Source organism: Salvelinus sp. IW2-2015, unplaced genomic scaffold, assembly GCF_002910315.2.
Source record: "Salvelinus sp. IW2-2015 unplaced genomic scaffold, ASM291031v2 Un_scaffold4663, whole genome shotgun sequence".
Lineage (NCBI taxonomy): Eukaryota > Metazoa > Chordata > Actinopteri > Salmoniformes > Salmonidae > Salvelinus > Salvelinus sp. IW2-2015.
Genome location: NW_019945932.1, coordinates 1 through 14,050, shown reverse-complemented (window position 1 = coordinate 14,050; position 14,050 = coordinate 1). Strand labels below are relative to the sequence as shown.

The window sequence follows — 14,050 nt, the reverse complement described above, 5'->3', positions numbered from 1 at the left end:
AAAGTCTGCTGCCTCAGTTGTGATGATGGATTTGCATATACTCCAGAATGTTATGAAGAGTGATTCAGATGAACTTGCAATTATTGCAAAGTCCCTTTGCTATGCAAATTAACTGAATCCCCAAAAAAACATTTCCACTGCATTTCAGCCCTGCCACAAAGGACCAGCTGACATCATGTCAGTGATTCTCTAATTAACACAGGTGTGGTGTTTCGGTTGACGACGCTGGAGAATAACTCTGTCATGCTGATTGAGTTTGAATAACAGACTGGAAGCTTCAAAAGGAGTGGTGCTTTGGAATCATTGTTCTTCCTCTGTCAATTCATGGTTACCTGCAAGGAAAACACGTGCCATCATCATTTGCTTTGCACAAAACAGGCTTCACAGGCAAGGATATTGCTGCAGTAAGATTGCACCTAAATCACCCATTTATCGGATCATCAAGAACTTCAAGGAGAGCGGTTCAATTGCTTGAAGAAGGCTTCAGGGGCCAAGGAAAGTCCAGCAAGCGCAGGACCGTCTCCTAAAGTTGATTCAGCTGCAGGATCGGGGCACCACCAGTACAGAGGCTTCCTCAGGAATGGCACAGGCCAAAATGTGAGTACATTCTGCATGCACAGTGAGCAAAGACTTTGGAGGATGGCCTGTGTCAAGAAGGCAGCAAAGAAGCCACTTCTCGCCAGGAAAAACATCAGGACAGACTGATATTCTGCCAAAAGGTACCAGAGGATTGGACTGCTGTGGACTGGGGTAAAGTCATTTTCTCTGAGTCTTGTTTGTGTTGTTTGGGGTATCCGAATAAAGCTTGTCCGGAGAAGACCAGGTGAGCGCTGCCACGGTAAAGCATCAAGAGACCATTCATGTGTGGGGTTGCTTCTCAGCCAAGGGATGGGCTCACTCACAGTTTTGCCTAAGAACACGCCATGAATAAAATGAGTACCACACATCTCTCGAGAGCAACTCTTCGCCAACCACCAGGAAACATGTTTGGTGACAAACAATGCTTTCCAAGCATGATGGAGCACCTTGCCCATAAGTCCAAAATGATAACTAAGTTGCTCGGGGAACAAAAACATCAATTTGTTGGGCTCCATGGCCAGGAAATCCCCAGACCTTAATCACATTGAGAACTTGTGTCAATCCTCTCAAGAGGCTGGGTGGACAAACAAAACCCACACAAATTCTGACAAACTCCAAGCAGTTGATTATGCAAAGAATGGGCTGCCATCAGTCAGGATGTGGCTCACAAGTTAATTGACAGCATTGCCAGGGGGATTGCAGATGCTTGAAAAAGAAAGGGTCAACAACTGAAATATTGACTCTTTGCATCAACTTCATGTAATGTCAATAAAAAGCCTTTGACACTTATGATAATGCTTTGTAAATTATACTTCATATTCCCATAGTAACATCTGCCAAAAATAATCTAAAGACACTAAAGCAGCAAACTTTGTGGAATTAATGTGTGTGTAATCTCAAACTTTGGCCACGACTGTACAGTAGCTCATCCCTTATATGGCTCTGCACGTTATTCTACTACGTCCTCATCACCTGGGTAGCCTCTGCTGCTCCTGCGTCACCGGAGCGACCAGAGCTGCTTGGCCTCATGGATCAGCATGGCCGAGCCTTCCATAACATCACAGGCCTGAAATCCAACATGGACCGCCGCTGCCTGAGGGTTGGTGGTAAGGCTGCCACGCCCGCGCCCTGCCTGGCTAGAGTCTTCAGGGCCTGGGCTGTCTCTCAGGCTGCAACCCTGGAGGCAAATAACAACATGGTGAGTAGGGTTTGGAATGTTACAAATAAGAAGAGTTATTACGAGAAGTAGCAGAAGTAGCTCCCTACTGCCGCACGGCAAGCCGCCTCCTCCACTTGCCGCACCGGCAAGCCTCTCGCTCCACTGCCGCACGGCAACTCTCTCGCTTCCACTGCCGCACGGCCAAGCTCCCCTCGCTCCACTTGCCGCACGCGAAGCTCCTCTCTACTGGCCACACCGCAAGCTACCTGATGCACCAAGTCTGGACCAACAGACCCGCAGCTGCTACTTACCCCAAGCCATTAGACTACTAAATAGTTAACCAAATAGCTACCCAGACTATCTGCATTGACCCTCTTTGCACTAACTCGTACCTCTGGACATCGACTCGGTACTGGTACCCGTGTATAATGCCAAGTTATCGTTACTCATTGTGTATTTATTCCTTGTGTTCTTATTTTTTTCTATATTTTTCTCTCTGCATTGTTGGGAAGGGCCCATAAGTAAACATTTCACTGTCAGTCTACACCTGTTGTTTACCAAGCATGTGACAAATAAAATGAAAAAATTTATGAAAAGGACTGTTTGCATTCAGATGTGTCAAACATCCAAATACATTCAGAAGATTGAATTAAGGCTTAATAAATGCATGTTATGACCTCCGATATCCATAGCCCTCTCACGTTGACAGTGTGCTATACCAGGTAGCGAGAGCCTCTGGTTTAGTTTCATAACGTCTAAACCACTGACTGCCTCAACAAGGGAATGCAACATTTCAGCATCAACACAACACATTGGGGAGGAATCTAGTAAATTGAATCAGCTTGCATTACCCCATTCATCTAGACAAGATTACTGAAGGAATGTCACATCTATTGAAGTAGGGGAAGGATTTATTCTGCTTTAGTCTTTGTGCTACCTTTCAGAGAGTAAAGGCCAAATCTAATCTACTATTGACCTTGAAGCATCAAAATATGTTGAAGCTTTCAGTAGTAACAGTAAAATCTGTAGTCAAAAGTGAAATATACTATTATAGACACATCCTGGTGGTGCTATGGAGTTTGTTATTTAGTGGTATTGCTCTAAGTAGAATAGGAGCCCCAGGGCAGTAGTACAGTACCTGTGTAGTGTTCATTGCCCTGTGCAGCACAGGTGAGCAGCTGAGCCATGGAGGATCCCACAGACTTGGAGGTGCTGCCCAGATCCTGAGCACACTTCTCCAACTGCAGAAAGAACAGCACATCAGACACCCAGACAAACAGACTCAGCAATGGATGTAAGAGTAATCACTAGAAGTAATGAGAGACGTTGATTAATTCAATGAATCAGATTTCCCTGACCGATTCTCCAGGTAGTGGTTTCAGCTGCATGTCTATGGCAGCCATCTTGGCGTCTTGGAGCTCAGTCTTCAGAGTCTGGACGGCTGTGAGAGCTGAGTGGATCTCCATGGGGCCGCAGGCTTCGTGGGCCTAAAGAGCACAGGGAGAGAGCAGACCATTGAATTAGTCATTCTAGACTGACAGCTTTTAACCCATCTGAGCTGGTATTTAGTGCATAGTCTATCAGAAGCTGGCTAGTCCTAACAGGGGATAGGTACCCTCACAAAGTGACAAAGCGACAGGTATGACTTACGTGTGTGTGTGTGTGTGTGTGTGTATGTACCTTCTGTGCTGCGGTTCTGAGCTCTGCCAGGCTGGTGGCCAGGTTCTTGGCACACTGACCCAGCTGCATAGCAGCGGCCTGGTCCATCACCGTGGGAACAGACGACTTCGCTGATGTCACCATCTTACTGCCAGGCTGTCATGAGAGAAACAGGAAACAGAGAAATGTCAAATTCATCCCAAGAAGATGTTTGGTACCAGAGAATAGATGTCTTTCTTAGAATCTATTATGACTACAAAACCCAGCCTTGCCCAAGTATAAGACATCAATAAGATATCTTTAGAAGCTTTCAAGCACACACACACACACACACACACACACACACACACACACATATATCAGCACTGTACAATATATTGAGATCCCTTCATTCAATATGTGGTGAGATTAGGAGCCAGACTGGCACTGGGGGTGTACCTGTAGGAAGTTCTGGCTGGTGATGATGAGTGCTAGCTGGGTAGTGAGGTCTTCAGGCTGGGCCTGGCTGCCCCTTACCCCCTGGACCAGCCGGGGAATGTGGTCTGCCATGGCCTAGTGAGCCGCACACATACATAAACAGTAGACACACATACAGTATTCAACCACAGTTTCTATATAGCTGTAGCACCTACTGTATAACTACAGTAGGCATAGAAATTGTTCAATGCAAGCAACTGGCAATGTCCCCTGACATTAAGAGACTTATCCCCAGTACCTTGCAGCTCTGCACCAATTGCTGGTGAGCGGCGGTGTTCTTGTTGGAGGCTGCTGCATTCTGGGAGGCAGCGATGGTCTGGGTGGCTGCAGCTGCAGCTTGCTTGGCGGCATTCTGTTGGAATGTCACACGGCAGTGATTCTAAACATGCCTGACTCRACGAATCAACACACACACACAAGATGCCTCCCAAATGGCACCCCATTCCCTTTATAGTGCACTTATTTTGACCAGGAGGCCCATGGTCAAAAGAAGCGTACTAAAGGGAATAGAGTGCCATTTGGGAGGCAGACAGTCTCCGTTTAGAGCCAGGGTTCCTCAGGTCAGAGATCAAATATTTGTCGTGCCATCTTTAATGTCGGGCAGCAGGGTTCAAACAGTCTCCTGATTTGGTATTTTATTAGGATCCCCATTGGCTGTTGTGAGAGCCTCTGGCCCACTCAAAACATGAACAATAAAGAACATTAACAGCTCAAGGACAAAACTTCATCAATTTAAAAAAGGCACACGTAGCCTCCATATCAATACATACACGCACAAACTATCTAGGTCAAATAGGGAAGGTGTTGCTTTATTGTTTTTTAAAACCAGGTTTGCTGTTCATTTGAGCAGTATGAGATGGAACGCAGTTCCATGCAATAATGGCTCTATATAATACTGTACAATTTCTTGAATCGGTTCTAGATTTGTGGACTGTGAAAAGACCCATGGTGGCATGTCTGGTGGGGTAAGTGTGTGTGTCAGAGCTCTGTGTAAGTTGACTATGCAAACAACTTGGGATTTTCAACACATTGATTCTTATAAAAATAAGTGATGCAGTCAGTCTCTCCTCAACTCTTAGCCAAGACACATAGCCTACAAGCCATTTTAAAAAGTCTAATAAATCCATGTAATATAGCCTACCCCTTCACAATAAATCCATTATTTATTTTAGACAGGTCTAAAGAAGCATGATATGAAGAAAATGTAGTCTATTTCAGAAGAAAAGAATAGCATGCTCAGAGTTGTCCGTATGTTAGGTCCTGATGTGGCTATGCCAAATGGCTGTGGGCTACACTACTTAATTTAGCAGATAAGATTTGCTTATAATTCTGTGGCATTATTTTATATTATTTTACAATATGAAGAATACAATTGAACAAAGCTGAATAAAATACAAATATTTTCTCCAAAACGATTTGAGGGAGTGCGCACTTGCGCACACACACACTATTCTGTGTTGAGCGGTTAACAAAGAAATAGGTACTTCTATATGCATAATTTAGATGTATTAATGTAACTTTAGTTGATGTATTAATGTAACTTTAGTTGTTCTACAAACAGTGGGCTATATGTTTTGATTTTTAATACATTGTAAGGCTGCATGATGAGACTAATGATGATTAGAAAAACCCTCGAAAGGCATGAGCTCGGCTTTGTTTTTGCACAGGCTGTACACACGCCAATAGTCTCTCATTCACAATTTGACAAGCACTTGATAATGCCTCGAATTTCACAGTGGCATCCCCTTCGTGGTCGTAATGCACCCTAAAAAAATCCATGCCTTTTGCAGTGCTGCGTTGTGCCCTTCTCCCTGAGTGTGCAACGCAATCCGAAGCATCTCACTCACACGGCTCTCTGTCATATCCAATTCCGAGGTGCATATTGAAGATATTGAAAGAACTGTCCGCATTTACTTTTCGTCAGCCAACAAGATGAGCAGGCCTAACGAACAGCAAAAGCACTAGCCTATATCAATCTACTATCTCCCATAGTACAAAAGTCGACCTATTCTATTCTTTGCAAGAAATAAATATTCCATGAATCAGTCAGTGTGTGTAAGTGAATCTGTGTGCTGTGGGGTTGAAGCTACAAACCCATAGGCTTTGCTCTCTCATCCCTTCCAGGGTTTTGGGAGGGAGGGTGGACAACGAGCTTGTCATAGCGGATGTAAGCAATGTCCCCACGCACTCTGGCAGCTTTCATGGCCAAGATAAGTTCTTTCCTCTTCTGGTGCACAGCTTCAGGATAGTCCCCGTTGAGGAAGGTACACGTTCCTCTCAAGTTCTTGGCTCTTTCCAGAACAGCTACCTTGTCCTTTTTTATTACAATGTTTTATTTCACCTTTATTTAACCAGGTAGGCCAGTTGAGAACAAGTTCTCATTTACAACTGAGACCTGACCAAGATAGAGCTAAGCAGTGCGACACACACACAGAGTTACACATGGGATAAACAAACGTACAGTCAATAACACAATAGAAAAGTCTATATACAGTGTATGCAAATGTAGTAAGATTAGGGAGGTAAGGCAATAAACCTCAAGAACCTGACCACTACGGGCCTGTCACATGGGCCGGTGGTGGGGTTTCCAGTTCTGTAGGCGCGCTCCACCTCAAATCATCTAGTGGTCCATCTTCAGTTTCGCCGAGATCATTTCCCTCACTTTGTCCTCAGACTCCATCCAGGTCTCATGTGGCGATTCTGCAATTACGTCCACAACCATGTTGTTCCGCCTTGATTGTCCCTCAAGATAATTTGTTCTCCGTCATTGTTATCATGGATTCACACACAGAACTGATGTCCTCTCTCAATGACTTACAGATTGCTGTCATCTTGCCCTTCTCCTGTTTAAACTCATCGAGCTGACCCTGGGAGAACTGCAAACTGTTCTTCAGGTCCTGGACCTCTCTGGTCAGATCGTCCATTCTTTTATTAGTTGAGTCCACCAGTATTTGGACAAAACACTACAAGCCATTTTCTTGTTGTTGAAACTGCATGTAGATGTTTGCTTGTTCACCTGTGACAGAGAGACACCACTGTCCTCAACAGTACTCCTGCCGGCTTTGGTCTTTGTCATGGTACCTAGCAACGTAGGTTACGCTGTTACTCCTCACAGTTCCAGACAGGGCAGGTCGCAGGGAAGATTGAAAACAACAAACAGCAGGGATCTAGACAGCCACAAGCCTGGGACAATCTGTGATCCCAGCCACGAGCTGCGTTCAAGCCCTCAAGAAAACCCCGCTAGCTTGATAGGCAGCTAGCAAGCAGCTACACCAAATAGCTCCTCAGAACCGGTCTTGGTCGGCAGGATCACTGGACAGAGAGTAGCAGACCCAGCAACTGATGCCAACTGCGTCTCGGGATCCAAACTCAAAAGGTAGCTAGATACTAAGAAACTTTATAACACACTTTCAAAACACCAAACTTTCCAAAACAACAAACCGAGCTCTCCCTCATTCCGCTTTCAACAGTCATATGTAAAATGCTCCTTTTACATTTCAGTGGCTAGTAGGATGACGATCGAAGAATGATACTGGATGGTSTCTACTTTCATATGAGGGAAAACATACAAGGACTTCTCAGAATGTAAACAGGAAGGGAAAGGAAGTTTCTATAACAGTTGAATGTWCACAGAGTACACTGTAGCTCTCCAAACACACTCAGTAATGTCCTGTACTGTATATAACTGTTCTTGCATGGTTTACATCAACAGTTGGAAATAATAACTCTGGTAATGTAATCACCTCTGCACGTTAACCTAAAGCCCCAAATAATACAGCAGATAAAAAATACTATTTCTAGACTTTCACTCAAAGCCTGGTGTTTTCCATGTGATTGACAATGTGGTGTGTATGTAGAGCAAGAGCTATGATGAGGAGAAGCAAGTGGAAGTGCCTGCTTACTCAGCCCCAGAGCCATATACAGAGTTTTGCAAACCCATTAATGGGACGCCGTCTTAGCACCAAACTCGCGGCACCACCCATAGGTATACTGTACATATATATGGCTCTGCCCAGCCTAGCTCAGACCCATCCAACTGACCTCGAGCCTGTTAATGAGCTTCTTCTTGATGGCGTTCTGAGCTGCAGCGTTGGTGGCCACGCGTAACCCCTCAGCCGCCTCCCTCAGTCTCTGCTGCTGGTCCTCGTTCTCTGGGTATGCCGCTGCGCCCTGTTACACACACACACACACCCCCCCAGAGACAGACAGACAAACAGAGACAAAGGAAGACACCTCATCTATCATTAAAACTGGAGCAGATGGAGATGCATCCAGGGAAAGTCCAACTGTAATCATGTCCGTTTGTAATGACAGCAGCTCTTCTTTGTCTATCTATCAACATCTTGTTGMTGAGGAAACGTCAAGATTCCTTKTCATTACCTCCTCCTCTGGCTCCAGCTCTCTTTACCTCTCTCTTTCTCTCCAGCTGTCTCTGATTGTACGTGACTGGGTTCAGTWCACACAAACCAATATCCTAAGAGCCTCTGTGCGTCCTATTGTTGAGGGAATGAAGAGAATCTAGAGCCTAAGCCTCCATGCCATTTAGTTAATTAAGCAGCCAGGCGCTTCCCTCACCTGCTGCTGAATGTAACCCTCTACAGTACATTACAGCAGCCATCTTATATCTCACTAACACACACACACACTAAAAACATACCACCCACAGCCACAAGGTGATGTTTATAGTAAGCCCAGACTAATGTGAAGAGACGTTACAGTACTAAATCCTCAAGAGTAGAGGGGAATAATGTGATTGACTGTTGAAATGCAAAACACTTTCTTCATAACAGTGTGTCATGTTAGCCAGCCCAGTACAGGCTATTATTCATACTATTCACTGCTTCCTGTACGCCAGGTTAACTATCACTTATGTGTGATTGGAAATAGTCACTGAAGGGAAAACCAATCGTATCCTAATAATAAAAGGGATTGGAAATGAAAGAGTAGTGTTCGAAATTAAACCACATGGCTTATGTCCAGATTTCTCAACACACAGCTTTGAGAGAAAGCCAAACGAAGAGCTGCCATCTTCTGTGGACTCCCCACTACTGACACAATCCTTTCTCCATGCCTCTCCCCTCAATAAATTATATGATGCTTATATAAGCATCATAGACCCTCTGAAAGTGGGGTTACAGCCAGGGATCAGCCAATGTTTACGGCAACCCTGGAGCAATTAGGGTTAAGTACCTTGCTCAAGGGCAGATCAACAGATTTTTCACATTTTGGTTACCTGCCCAATGCTCTAACTGCTAGGCTACCTGCAACTAGGGGTAGTGTTGAATACAGTCTCCTTTCTGATAGTTACCAAGGAAACAGTGGCTGGGCAAATCCTGCATTGATAGTGATAAAGGTAGCTGCTATAATGTGATTAATGTGGAATCAAATCATTTAACCAGCTGTAAGATATGGCCCCATTTAGCATTCATGATTGCAGGGACATTAATACTTGTCTGTAAGGCTGAGGAGCAGATGAAGAATCAAGTGGACTGCCTGAATAAAAGTAGACGGATATTTAATTAGACAACCAGGAAGCACCCAAATAGCACTGTGGAAAAAGCTCTGGTTTGAATGAATGTAATCAAATGCAATACAACCCCATTTGGATAACCATATCAAACAAATGAAATGCATGTCAATGTAAATWRKAAWTWRKWMTTWRYTSWYWWKYSWMKTKMMWWRWWRRWTAAAKRWWAAMWAAAWAMAAACAATACACTGGCASCTCTGCGAATTACAACCTGTAGTTTYTCACTGGAAAGGGCCATTTTTAGAGAAAGTATGACATAGAAAGAGGTTAGACTAGCCAAATTCTTTCAGACCCCATAGCGATGCCTGTCCTCCTCCAGTCAGTGAGAACTGCTCCGTCTCTTGGTCTCTGGGTGGTGTTTAAATAGGAAGGCCACCATAGCTGGTCACAGTGGTACAATCAGTGATACCTCAGAGGTCACTGGTGGTTCATTAGTGATGAGGTCACTTCATGGGAACATGGTGATCTGAGGGACAACACGGGACATCCTGCTGCGGCCATACACTGCTCTGACAGACATTCTGGGATTCAAAAACAGACGTCTCTCTCTAGGGACTCCAGCCGGGTCCTCTTTTCCCCAGCACATCCAGGCAGACAACGAAAAGGTCACCTTGTGTGTACAGGATGGGGAAAACAACGAACAGGACAGATCATCGGTTCTTGATCTTACAACCTACTTTACTAACCTTCCATTTGGACAACTCCTCTAGTACATACATAATGGAGAATCTATAACCCAGGGGAGTCAAACTCATTCCACGGAGGGCCTAATGTGTGCAGGTTTTTAGTGTTTCCATTCAATTAAGACCGCCCTTGCTGTCTCCACCTGGCCTGTTCCCCTCTCTTCAATGGGATTCTCTGCCTCAAACCCTATTACAGGGGCTGAGTCACTGGCTTACTGGTGCTCTTCCATGCCATCCCTAGGAGGGGTGCGTCACTTGAGTGGGTTGAGTCACTGACGTGATCTTCCTGTCTGGGTTGGTGCCCCCCCTTGGGTTGTGCCGTGGGGGAGAACTTTGTGGGCTATACTCTGCCTTGTCTCAGGATGGTAAGTTGGTGGTTGAAGTTATCCCTCTAGTGGTGTGGGGGCTGTGCTTTGGCAAAGTGGTTGGGGTTATATCCTGCCTGTTTGGCCCTGTCCGGGGGTATCATCGGACGGGGCCACAGTGTCTCCCGACCCCTAATGTCTCAGCCTCCAGTATTTATGCTGCAGTAGTTTATGTGTCGGGGGGCTAGGGTCAGTCTGTTATATCTGGAGTATTTCTCCTGTCTTATCCGGTGTCCTGTGTGAATTTAAGTATGCCCTCTCCAATTCGCCCTCTCTTTCGGAGGACCTGAGCCCTAGGACCATGCCTCAGGACTACCTGGCCGGATGACACCTTGCTGTCCCCAGTCCACCTGGTCGTGCTGCTGCTCCAGTTTCAACTGTTCTGCCTGCGGCTATGGAACCCTGACCTGTTCACCGGACGTGCTACCTGTCCCAGRCCTGCTGTTTTCAACTCTCTAGAGACCGCAGGAGCGGTAGAAATACTCTGAATGATCAGCTATGAAAAGCAAACTGACATTTACTCCTGAGGTGCTGACCTGTTGCACCCTCTACAACCACTGTGATTATTATTATCTGACCCTGCTGGTCATCTATGAACATCTTGGCCATGTTCTGTTATAATCTCCACCCGGCACAGCCAGAAGAGGACTGGCCACCCCTCATAGCCTGGTTCCTCTCTAGGTTTCTTCCAAGGTTCTGGCCTTTCTAGGGAGTTTTTCCTAGCCACCGTTGTGGCGAAATCCTGCACGGAGCCTTCACCGTGCGCTGCCACTTTAAGAGAGCATGAGCAGTAGGAAGAAGGAAATAAAAGAGCTCGTTCAGCTTTTTGGGGAGGAGCTCAGTTTTGGTTGTGTGTGTTATGCTGCAGAGTTTGTTTGTATGTGGTTGTACAGTTTTGGGACAATCCTCGGTGTGATCGCTCGACGACGTGGTTGTTCTCATGTGGGACCGCGACGGTTATGGATCAAAGGGATTAGTAGCAACATTGTTGCRAAGCTTTCATCTACAACCCAACACACCATCGGACCGTCAGATCGTACACCTGCAACCTCAAGACCACAGCTAAGCCCTCTCTTGTTCCCTTTCTCTCTTTCTCTTCCCGCTATGGTCCAGTGCTTTACACTGCAACAGACTCTCTTTTCCTAAATGTATTTAAGTTTCATTGGAGCTGGACTAGGGTGTATATGAACACCACACATTCATACCCTCTGCACTCCTTCACAACAGAGAATACAAACTCTTGCAAATCCTCTGTGTGATGACTGAGTTCATTTGTTATTGTATGAAGTTGCTGTTTATTTGCTCTGCTATTATTATTATATGAGGTATGCTTGGTGGGGTTACCAAGAATTGTGGAAGGACTGTGCTGTGATGTGGGATCTATAGGGTGTGTATTCTTTTTTTCTCTCCGCTGGCTATCTGGTCAACAGGCTACACTCTAGGCAGTCTCTTCTGCTGATGTGTGTGGGTCTGGTAGTGGTACTCTCGCTGTTCTATATTATTTATTTATTTTCGGCCGGGTTAATACCTGCCTGGCGCCCGAACAAAATCTTCTTTACCTTTCTTTAATTAATACCGCTACACCGTGCTTCTAACACCTGCATTGCTTGCTGTTTGGGGTTTTAGGCTTGTTTTTGTATAGGCACTTTGTGACATCAACTGATGTAAGAAGGGCTTTATAAATACATTTGATTGATTGATAGACAACCAGGTGAAGAGATTATTTACTAATCACGTGACCTTAATTCCTCAATCAAGTACAAGGGTGGAGTGAAAACCAGCAGACACTGGGCCTCTGTGGAATGAGTTTGACGTCTCTAAACCCTTTAACTAAATAAATGAAAAGAGGTCTCCCACACTTGATCAGATGCAAGTTTCAGTGCTTAATGTGCTACGCTTTTAATGAACAACGACCTTCATCAGACCGGTTCTGACAAAGGTTGTCGTTGACCGAAAGCTTAGCACAGTCAGTAAAGCCATTATTACTTACTGTACCTTAGCAGCCTCCACCATCCTGGCTGTAGCGTCTGCCAGTAGTTTAGCTTGCAGCAAGTAGCTTTTTAGAGTTGTCAACATCCACTTCCACCTCAGCATCTGACCGCATGGCATTCACCAGGTCAGAGGTGCCTGAGCAGGACCCTGGCCTGACGAACCATCTCTCCTGATTGGGGGAGACAGAGCAGAGAAAGAGGGGATGGGTAGAAGTAGAGGGTGGAGACGTGTGCGTGCGTGGAGATTGAGTCAGCGAACGAGCGAGTCAGCGACAAGAGAGCCAGCAAGCGAGAAGGCGAGAGAGCCAGCAGCGAGAGAGCCAGCGAGCGAGAGAGAGCCAGCGAGAGAGAGAGCCAGCGCGAGAGAGCCAGTGAGAGAGAGAGCCAGCGAGAGAGAGCCAGCGAGATGAGAGAAGCCAGCGAAGCGAGTGATAGAGAGCCAGCGAGAGAGAGAGGATTAGAAGAGCCAGCCAAGCGAGAGATAGAGCCAGCGAGAGAGAGCCAGCGAGAGAGAGAGAGCCAGCAGGAGAGAGAGAGCCAGCGAGGCGAGAGAGAGCCAGCGAGCGAGAGAGAGCCGCGCGCGAGAGAGAGCCAGCGAGCGAGAGAGAGCCAGGGAGCGAAGAGAGCCAGCGAGCGAGAGAGAGCCAGCAAGAGCCGAGAGGAGAGCCAGCGAGCGGAGAGAGAGCCAGCGAGCGAGAGAGCCATGAAACGATCCTAGAGCGGAGGAGAGCCGAGCTGAGTTAAGTTGAGCCAGACCAGACCGACAAAGCATGAGAGAGAATTACTCGAGGAATCGCAGAGCGAAAGACAAGCAAATCCTATGTTATTCTGCACTCACCGTGCCGACGCAAGAGCCATATACTGTGCACTCGCCATGAGACGCAACAAAGCAAAATATGTCACGCCAAAAAAGAAACCCAGAGAGGATGAGAAGATAGTCCAGCAGCACTATCAGCAGACCTTGATCATGACGCAGCGTGAGACGAGTAGCTGAGTTCTAAAAAAGAGAAAAAAGAAGAGAGAAAGAACAAAGCGAAGTTATATAAAAAGAGAAGAGACAATTAAGGCAAAGGAGAAGATATTGACGAGTCAAAAACATGATAATACAGTACGATCAGCACAACGCTTGGTCTATCGGCTTGATTCCATGTAGAAGGAAAAGAGCGAGAAGCCACCGTGAGACAAGAGCTGCATCAGAGAGATGTCAACAGTTGCAATGTGCTGAGAGTCATGAAAAGATGAAGAATGCCAAACAGGCATGCGTGAGTCCAAATTTCAGAGATCCGAGTGACAGATAGAGCAACATAAGCAGTACCATAGAAACCCGGTAAGTCTATGTTTATGCCAGTGTGAAACAATGGTATACTCACGTGCTTGACAGACCACAGACACAGGGAGTCTCTGCATATATTGTAACGTAGACTGCTGGATGCGTAATCGTGGCCATGAAGCGCGATAGCCCGATCCGCTACAGGTTGGACCGAGAGAGCCAGCAGGCGAGAGGAGGCCAAGCGAAGTTGCCAGGACCACCTTGATAATGAAGAGAGAGACGAGCCAAGCGATACGACGTCCTTGAGCCCAGCCATATGAGAGCCGAGTTGATCACCCCA

The 14,050-nt window shown here is 46.1% G+C and overlaps 1 pseudogene; it reads right to left on the bottom strand.

Moving 5' to 3' along the window:
• LOC112077535 (talin-2-like) overlaps positions 1-12,610 on the bottom strand; it is a 26,253-nt pseudogene extending 13,643 nt beyond the window's left edge.
• Positions 12,611-14,050: the final 1,440 nt, after the last annotated feature.